Source organism: Megascapheus bottae, chromosome 30, assembly GCF_031878675.1.
Source record: "Megascapheus bottae isolate mThoBot1 chromosome 30, mThoBot2.hap1, whole genome shotgun sequence".
Taxonomy (NCBI): domain Eukaryota; kingdom Metazoa; phylum Chordata; class Mammalia; order Rodentia; family Geomyidae; genus Megascapheus; species Megascapheus bottae.
This window is the reverse complement of record NC_143538.1, coordinates 4035758-4045371: the sequence shown is the minus strand read 5'-3', so window position 1 is coordinate 4045371 and position 9614 is coordinate 4035758. Positions and strand designations below refer to the sequence as shown.

At 50.2% G+C, this 9614-nt stretch overlaps 1 pseudogene; it reads right to left on the bottom strand.

Moving 5' to 3' along the window:
* Positions 1 to 1535: 1535 nt before the first annotated feature.
* LOC150044152 (large ribosomal subunit protein eL21 pseudogene) lies at positions 1536 to 2007 on the bottom strand (annotated as a pseudogene).
* Between the last annotated feature and the right edge of the window lie 7607 nt (positions 2008 to 9614).

The window sequence follows — 9614 nt, the reverse complement described above, 5'->3', positions numbered from 1 at the left end:
CAGATCTGTCGTGTGTGCTTAGCCCTCAGCGTGATGGACCAGCTGGGTGACTCTGGAAAACTCGCTGATCCTCTCTGGGCTTCCGTTCTGCCCCGTGTGGAATGGAGAGGCAGAACCATGAGGGATGCACCATCTAATGAACACTCTGGGGCCCGCCAAGCCTGTGAGAACACCAGGAGGATCCAGCAGAGCATCGAATCTCCTGTCCGCTGGTGATTCCACCAACCGAATCTTTTATTTCTGGTTTCAGAGGCTGAACTTACAAAACAGAGAGAACTGAGCGGCTGAGACCGCCTCATTTCAGACAGGAGGAAACTTGAGGCCCTGATCCAGGAAGAACTGCAGATTCCCAAGAGGCCTGGATCCCTTGTCTGTGACTGTGGAGGCGACGAAGCCCCACAGCCCCCTCAAGGCCCTGGGGGCCCATCCAGCCCCAGAGGCCCCTGAGAGCCGCCTGCCGTTACCAGGCAACCAACCCCGTTGCCCAGGACCCCATTAGCAAGGCAGCTGTCTTGGCACCAGCCAAGGCTGATTTAGAAAAGGGTTGCCTGGCAGGCAGGTAGGAGTGGAGGGGCTGGTTCCCGTCCACAGACACTGCCCTTCCATTTGCATGTCTTTAAGCCGGTGGCCGGTCAGCAGGGACACGGAGCCAAGTGTGGGGTGGGGAAGCGGGAGGGGGGGGAGCATGCTGGGCTTTCATTTGCATTCTAGACACCTGCTCTGGGCTTGGGAGGTGGAAAGAGAGAAGAGTGGATTAGAAGGAGAGAGAGAGAGTTGTCTTTTTTTTTTAGAGAATTATGGGGTGTTGGGGCAGTCCGAGGAGGTGACCCCAACTCTTCTCTCTTCCCTTCCAGTGTGAAGGGCTAGAAAATTTGGGGAGAAGACGAGTCATTTCTAACAACCTCAGGTTTAACTGGAGCCCTACCACCTGTGTCTGTCTCACTCTGTCTCTGCCTGTCTGCCCCCACCACACACACACACACACACACACACACACACACACGCCCTTATTTTCCCATACTCCCTTTCCGGGTCTCCTGTGGGGGGTAGAGGGGTTCCTGATTGACAGTCTGCTAAATGCAGGCGGTTTCCTGTGATAGAGATTTTCTACGAGCACTCAACTCCCGACCTTTAAGAGCTCGGGGAAGCAAATGATTTCCAGTCACTTGGGCCTGAGTGAAAGGTGTGTGAATTGATCGACTGCAGGATTCAGGCCTCCTGGGGTCTCAATGCTGTGTCATTAAAATCTTACAATCGAGTTACCCTAATGCATTAGGGCCACAGCCTCCACCGAGGCAATTAGTAAACAGACTCAAGAGTGGCACAGGGTAAGAAAGAGGCTTTCTCCAAGGGCGGCCACAGTCATGGGAGCTGAGAGTGAGAGAGGCCTGGGGCTGTGTCCAGCCTTGCTGTAAGGGGCTTTCTTAACCCTATCACTTGTGCTATCACTGGCTCTGGAGTTCCTTCTCCCTGAGCCTTTTTTTTTTTTAATAGTCCAGAGGTCTTTATTATTATTTTTTTTATTTTTGCATCTCTTAGGCCTTGAATTCATAGGGAACGGGCTCCAATAGCTCAAGCTTCTTCCCTTTGGTTCTCACAAAGTGTGCTTCTCTGAGTGGGGCAGGCTGGCGCTTCAGTTGAACCCAGGTTCCTTTCTCTTTGGCTTCCTTCTTTTCCTGGTCATTTTCCTTCACCTGTTTCAGGAAGCTACCTCGGTTCTTAGAGGGCTTCATATGCTCAATATACACATTAATTCTCTTGGCAAGGATCTTGCCCTTAACTTGCTTGTTCACAACAGCATGCTGGGTAACATTGTAGACCCTTCCAGTTTTGCCATGATAACATTTATGGGGCATTCCTTTTTGAGCAGTACCCATTCCCTTGATGTCTACAATATCACCCTTCTTGTAGATTCTCGTGCACATGGCCAAAGGAACCAACTCCATGCTTCCTGAAGGGCCTAGAGAGCATGTACCTGGTACCTCTCCTCTTTTCCTTTGTGTCCATAATTTTGGCAAATTACTGGAAGATGGTTTTTATCTTACAAACAAGTCCACCCCTCTGGCCACAAGGGTCTTGGGTCCTCTGGTGACATTTTAGGCCTGTGAGACACCTGACCTCAGGCTGAGCCAATCAGAATCTTCCCTGAGATCTTGAGCTGGGCGTGGCAGATGGCAGCCTTGCTCCGGCTCTGGTGCCCTCCCTGCAGGAGTCAGATGATCATTTCTATTGCTTGCCATCAAAATCCTGCCATTGTGGTAGGACCTGAGGTCTCTGAGATTCAATCGCCTGAGTCTTGGGAGTTGACCCAAGTGCGATTGTACAGATTAGAGAGACCAGCTACAGCAGTCCCTCTGTGTCAGGGCCTAGAACTCGAGCTCTGAGGAGGGCGGGATGTCTGCTTCTCTTTCCCAGCCTGGTGCTGCCAACCTCAATGGCCTGCTGGTCCTTATCCTCTGCCTAGAGCTGACCAGTGAACCAAGGGAATAGAGCAGGACTCCAGGACACAAAAATCACCATGGCTGCCTCTCAGAGTAGGTCAGCCCTGCCCCATGTGATGGGCCATGGCACCCCACACAGGATTCTTCTCTCATACTACACTTCCCCTTCCCTATTCCAGAGACTTCTGAGCACAGGTTTCCATCTGGAGTGGGAATCCTTCTCCCACTCCAGGGGTGGGGGGCGTTCTCCTAAGCTCCTCTCTCCTGTGCTTCTCGCTCACATTGCAAATTGACTGTCTGCATAAACCCTACGCAACTCAGAACTCCAGGTTGGCACTGTCTTATTTCTCAATTTCTTCTTCTTGTTTTTTTTTATTATTATTATTGAATGAACATGTTTTATGTTAGCCGTTCAAGCTTGGTGAAGGCTGTTCCCCTGCGATTCGTTTTTCAGCTCCTCCCTCTTGTTGAGAATCATTCTCCCCTACCCTCCCCATAACTGAGAAATGAGGGAGAGGAAAAGGGAGGAGCATCAAGAAGAGGAAGGAGGGAGGGGGATAAACAAATGTGCATGTAAATTATCTCATACATTAGCAGGCAAGGTTGTATCTAGGGGCCATGGGTGCTAGAGTAGAAACACAGACCCACACATGAGCTAGTGATCTCTCTCTCTCTCTCTCTCTCTCTCTCTCTCTCTCTCTCTCTCTCTCTCTCTCTCTCTCTCACACACACACACACACACACACACACACACACATACACACCCTGCCCACTCAGGCCTCTCACACATGAAAAAACAAAAGCCAAAAGCCCTTCCATCTCCACAAGCCCATAGACTCTCAAAGGGAAATTTTTTTCAGAACCTCAGTATTGCCAAGGAGGGAATAAAAGACCCTAGATAGATACATCAGACATTTTTTTTTGTTTGCTTATGTTACATTACTGGGGTTTGAACTCAGGGCCTACACACTTGCTAGGCAGAGACTTAACTGCTGAGCCATGCTTCTAGCCCAAATTACTTTAACTATAATTGGCTTTTTCCCAACTTGCATGCTTGTTCTCTATCCCATAATTATTATTTAATATTACCATAGTTTCTTGCAGGAAATGCTCAAATAGATTCACATCTTGCATTTTCCTTGGCTTAGCTTGGTCCTAATACAATCCTTCAGTGGCTCGTTTTGCTTTGTTTTGTTTTGTTGGGTTTTTTGGTGGTTTTTTTTTTTTTTTTTTTTTTTTTTTTTTTTTTTTTTTGGTTAGGGAACTTGAACTCAAGGCCTGGGCATTGTTCCTAAGCCCTTATGCTCATGGCTAACTCTCTACCACTTTGAGCCACAGCTCCACTTCCAGTTTTCTAGTGGTCAATTGGAGATAAATGTCTCACAGACTTTCTTGCCCCAGATGGCTTTGAACTATGATCCTCAGATCTCAGCCTCCCGAGCAACTAGGATTACAGGCGTGAGCCACCAGGGGCCCTCTTACTCTTTCAAAAAGGGTCTACGAATGGGAGACTCAGCTGTCGGTGGACTGCCTTGATTTCTCCTTTATTGGAATCCCTTTAGGGCAGTTTGGGGGTCCTCTCACTTAGTGAAAACTGTTACTCCATCTTTTCACTTGCAGTTACTGCTGAAAGTTTGGATTGCTATTCTAAAAGAACGACTTGTCTTCTCTGTTATCCTCAAGATCTTTACCTTTGGTGTTTGTTGGTTTCAATACAAAACTGACTTCAACTAAATTATCATAATCTTCATCATCATCATCATCATCATCATCATGTGGGGGGAATGGATGTGTCACCAACTAACTGGTGTGTGTGTGTGTGTGTGTATATCAGAATGTGTGTGACAACAGCTGCCTGCTGTGTGTGTGGGAATGTGTGTGACCACAGCTGCCCGGTGCTAGCTGGAGAACACTGGCAACCAGCGGTTACCACTGCAGAGCTCTGGTTACAGGACCAGGGGCTCCCCAGTGCTAATCCCACAAGTTGACCACCAAAACACCACTCAGCATCACCAGAGCCTGCAAGGCGGAGTGCTCTAGACCTCACTTGAGGTGGGAAGGCCCAGAAGGCGGTGGAAATGCGTGTGTAAGGTCACACTGGGCTCCCTACCCCTGTGGGCACACCAGGCAAGGTGGGTTCATGTGCCAGGCGCAGTCAGAGGCCTGGATGGGATGTCAGGTGGCCGCCTCCGTGTGGAAATACATAACCCACTCTCTTCGTGTGTGCATGGTATAATTTTAGAAGAATGAAGCTTCCATCACCTCCCAAAATACTCCCCTTCAAAATCTCCTTCCTGGACAAATTCACCACTTCAACATTTTTTCTTTAGCTAATACTTTCCTCCTGGTTCAAATGCAGGGGTGAGGCTCAGTCTCCCCCGGAGGGTGGGCTAGGGGAGGAGGGCCTAGGGGCCACAGTGGAATTCAGTCTTGGCTGCCTTCACGAATAGGCTTGAGGCTGGGCCTGTCCTTGAGATAGCAGAGGCGAAAGTATTTTGGGAGGTAGCAAATTTAGCTGGTGGCTGCTTTGCAAATCATCCAGATACGCTGGCATTTCTGATGTGAAAAAATCTGTCTCAGGAGGAGCCTGGGAAAGCTGTAGAACCCCGGGGGATGTGACATTTTAAATACTGTCACCAAAGATCACCCAACCCTGACAATCCCTATCAGTGGTCAAAGCTCAGCTTTTTGACCAGTGGCACAAAACATTGAATGCCCCCCTCTCCTACCCCACCCCTGCCTTGGGCCCAGGTGAAAACCTGGTTCACTGTTACAGCGCTCTGAGAAATTCAGGTCTCTTTTCATGTGACAGATGAGGAAACAGGGTCGCTTACCTAAATCACCCTGAAGTAGAGGCAGGCTTGAGCCCCACATTTTCCAGACTCCAGATCCCATTGTAATTAATTTTTCAAATTTTAATTTGCATTTTAAACAAGGTCTTACAGAGTTATAATTTAAACTGTCAAATGGTCTTACAAGGGGTTTTTTTTTTGGTGGAAATCTCCACTGTCCCTGCCTTCTTTAGCCCCGATCTCTCAAAAGCATGAGGTGATCAATTTCTGTTCTTTAGCTATTTATTTCTCAGACTTAACTTCATATTTCTAAGTCGGGTGGTTATACTTCTGGCTCTTAAGCTAAAAAATGTCTAGATGTAATCTGAAATGTGTGTGTGTGTGTGTGTGTGTGTGTGTGTGTGTGTGTGTGTGTGTGTGTGTGTGTGAGCCCTGGGGCTTGAACTCAGGACCTGGAGGCTGTCTCTGAGCTTTTGCTTTGCTGAAGGCTAGTTCTTTACCACTTGAGCCATGCCTCCTCTTTCAACTTTTTTGTGTGCCAGTCCTTGGACTTGAAATCTGGGCCAGGGCACTGTCCCTGAGCTGCTTTTGCTCAACACTAGTGGGCTTAAGCCACAGGGCCACTTCTAGCTCTTTTGGTGGTTTATGGGAGATAAGATTTGTCTCGCAGATTAGGAATGAGCCTCTGACACCACGCTTTCAAATTTCCTTTTATGAAAGGTAAGGATTTGATCATTTTACCCCCATTCTCTCTTTCACACACACATACACCCTCACACATACACACCCTCACACATACACACGTATATACACTGTCACACATACACACACACACACATCTGTGTTCCTCCCCTGCACATCACAACCTTATCTGGTCACATTCCTCTCCAGGCACAGGAGTTCAAATACCCCAAATCTCTGGCTGCCCACTCCTTTTGCACAGTGTCCTGTTCTTGTTGGACAGAGGAGAAGCCTTGGCTTAGCTCTCTGGGTTGTTTTCATTTCTGCTCTTGGCCTGCATCTCCTACCCACCTCACCTCTGCCTGAAGCTCTTCCATCTACCTGTCTTTGAAAGGAGAGATTTCCTGAAGCATCTGCTCTGCCCCCCTCAGTCTTGGCTCCCCACACTCTGGCTGACAAGTTGTTAAAACAAGTGAGGGAAGTTCTTAGTGTGTGGATGTCACTGGAGAATGTTGAAACAGAGGCCAGCAGTCCTGCAGGAATCCCACCTGCCTGTGTCTCTCAGGCCTCTTTATGTGTATAATAATAATAATAATAATAAATTCTCCAATCTCTGCATGGGGGAGGGACTAAGGAAAGGGTGTCTCTGAGCCTGAAAGCTGATGGTGGGGGAGAGGGAACATCACTCAAATCTGAACTCAATCCCCAGGGGACAAAGTGCAGGGCAAGGGCAGGGGGGTGGGGGGGTTGGAACCTTCAAGAATGATGCATCGTTTCCTTTGGGACCCCACTGGGGTTCAAAGAGTGGGGAGCCACAGGGAGTGAGAGGCAGAGCTGGGGCCGGGTTTGAGAGAGGAACAAAGGAGGGGATACCACTGGGCCCCCTGTGTCTACACTGACATAGAGCTCCCATGACTGCTCCCGAAACCCCTCCTGCACTCATCCCCAAAGTAGTGCTCCTGGATGTGGCCAGGCAGGCAGGAGGCCGAGGGCACACGTGAGCCACGGCGGCGAGCCACGGCGGCAAGCCACGGTGCCTCAGTGCCTCGTAAACAAGTTTGGTGCTTGCCTGTCCTCGTGAATCACCACACAGCCTAATCTTTTATTGCAACATCCGGCAATAATTGCTGGCGAAATGCCACTTGCCTTTTTCTCATTTTAACAAAACATTTATGCATGAAAGATTTAATGCCAGGTACCAAGCATATCATTGTAAATTTACCACTAATTAAGCCTAATTAAAATAATTAAATGGCTGTGGAGTCACCGTGTGAATTGAAATCGCTTCTGCTCGGCGTAGGCTGTCTCTCACTAACCAGCCCCCCACCCCCGTTTCAGAGACAAATACATAGCTCTCCCTCCATGCTGTCTCCCCCCGCCTCCCGCACTGCCCATCCCCAAGCAGTGCACTTGCACAGCCATGGAGATTTGATAATTAAGATAATACCGTGATTCCACGGTGCCATTTTTTCAATTTCGGGACCTCGGGAGATTTTCCTTTATCTCGGTGAAGTATAGACAATTTGACAAATCTGTTGCTCAGAGCCCTGGCTGCCATTTGCATATTCATTACTCATTGGATTTTTAATCAAAGTAGCTGATGGACCCTTGCACCACAAATAACTCGGTCATGAATAATTGATCCACACTTGCGGGCGGGGGTCCGTGCAGCCTCCCGGCGCCCCGAGGCCCGCGTGGCTCACCAGGGCCAGCCGGCACATGGCAGCTCCAGATGTTGGAGCGTCCATATGTGCTCAGCTCATCAAAACCAGCCATAGCCCACACCCGGGGGGCTCAGCCACCCCCAGACAGGCCATCTGGAGCTGGAGGGGAAAACAAACCTGGGTGAACTGTGAGGAGGCCATGAGGGGTGCACAGGAGGCATGGGGAAAACCCAAATTCGGGGTGACTGCAGTCACAGGGAGGCCGGCCCAGAGAGGCCTTGATCTCAGGCCCCCATCGGTACATACAGCCCCCCATCACCTCCCCTAGACCCTGCAGGAGCAGCCAGGTACAATTCCATATCACTGCTAGGGCCTCATACCTGCTGCATCACCTACTCTTTGCGCTCTCTCCCCCCCCCCCCCCCTCTCTCTCTCTCTCTGTGTCTATGTGCCACTACTGTACTGGTACTTGGACCTGAGTGCTATCCTATCCCTGCGCTTTTCTCCTCAAGGTTAGTGCTCTACCACTTGAGCCACAGCTCACTTCTGGTTTTAGTGGTTCATAAGAGTTTCACAGACTTAACTGCCCAGGCCGGCTTCAAACCATGATACTCCGATCTCAGCCTCAACTCACATTTTCGAGTAGCTCCTCTGGACAGTACCCATGTATACCAAGTGGCAAGAAAGCAGGAAACCAAGTGGAGTTCAAGCTCCACCACCAACAAATAAAACCAACAGACCAGTCAGGAAGAACTGAAACTGCTCCCAAGCTAAGGCTTCAGGAGAGGGGGCTGGCTCAGGGAGGAGGTATGAACCTCAGCTTTCTCTGGTGCCCTGCAATCTCCCCCCTCCTGTGGCATATGAACCATTACCAGGACTCCCTCTTCTCACCATTGACAGATGGGCACCTAGAGGCCATGCAAGGTCAAGACGGACTTCCCCGGGGTGCACAGACAGGAGGTGGCAGGACTGGGATTGAAATTCAAGTGTGTCTGCTTACATATCTCCATCCTGACCTTCCAAGACTGTACAGTAGATTTGTTCCTCTCAGGGTGTCTACAAATGCCTCCGCTGCCTTCCGGAAGGCCAGAGATGGGTGAGGCCTGGGCTGTTTGGCTGTAGGCATGGGGACCTCCTGGGTGTCCCCATGTGAGGACACGCGCTCTCATTTTAAATCATCTAAGCGCCAAGGGTTGGCTGGGCACAGCAATTACTGCCTATTGACCTGAATCAATCTTTGGGCCACTGGGACTTTGTTTCTAGGTTCATTAAAATGGCAGCTGTTGACCCCGGCTCAACAACCCCACTCATCTCTGTGGGCCGAGGCCATGACCCAGGCTCCCTGGACATGGAGACTCTGCTCTGATGAGTTACTAAAAGACTCAGCCCTCAGGAAACGGAGTCTGAGGCCAGCCTGGACTATGGGTTGAGATGCTGCTTCAAGTAAAAGGGACTGTGCCCCTAAATTCATCCTCCCTCCCTCCCCCCCCTCCCTCCCTCCCTCCCTCCCTCCCTCCCTCTCCTTCCCTCTCTATCCCTCTCTGCTCTGTCTCCATCTCTCTATACGGTGATTTATCTCCCTCTCTGGGACTGAGACCCCAGTGTGCTCCGAGGACAGGGAAGCTCATTGGTTTCCAGTCCTTCCCTCCCTCTCCTTGCTGCTGGCCAGTGGTGCTGGGAGCGGGGCAGCCTTAGCTTGTAATGCCCGGATGAGGAGGGTTCTTCCCGACGGCAGAGTGGCACAATTTGCTGCCTACGACTGACCACCAGCCTCTGTGTGCCCCAGTGTGCCGTCCTGTTCACACACACGGCGACCTCAGCGTGTCTTGGTTTATTTTATTTCATTTTGGCATAGCCACACATGTGCACGACGTAGCTGCTCAGAATTACCCTCTGTCCCCGCCCTCTTCCCTCCTCCAACCATCCCAGGCAGCTTGGGTGGTCCATTTTCACAGGTGGACAGAAAGAATTTAGGCCTGGGAGAGGAGGGGATGGTGACATCATCAGCAGTGGCCTGGGAGAATGGGGGAATGATG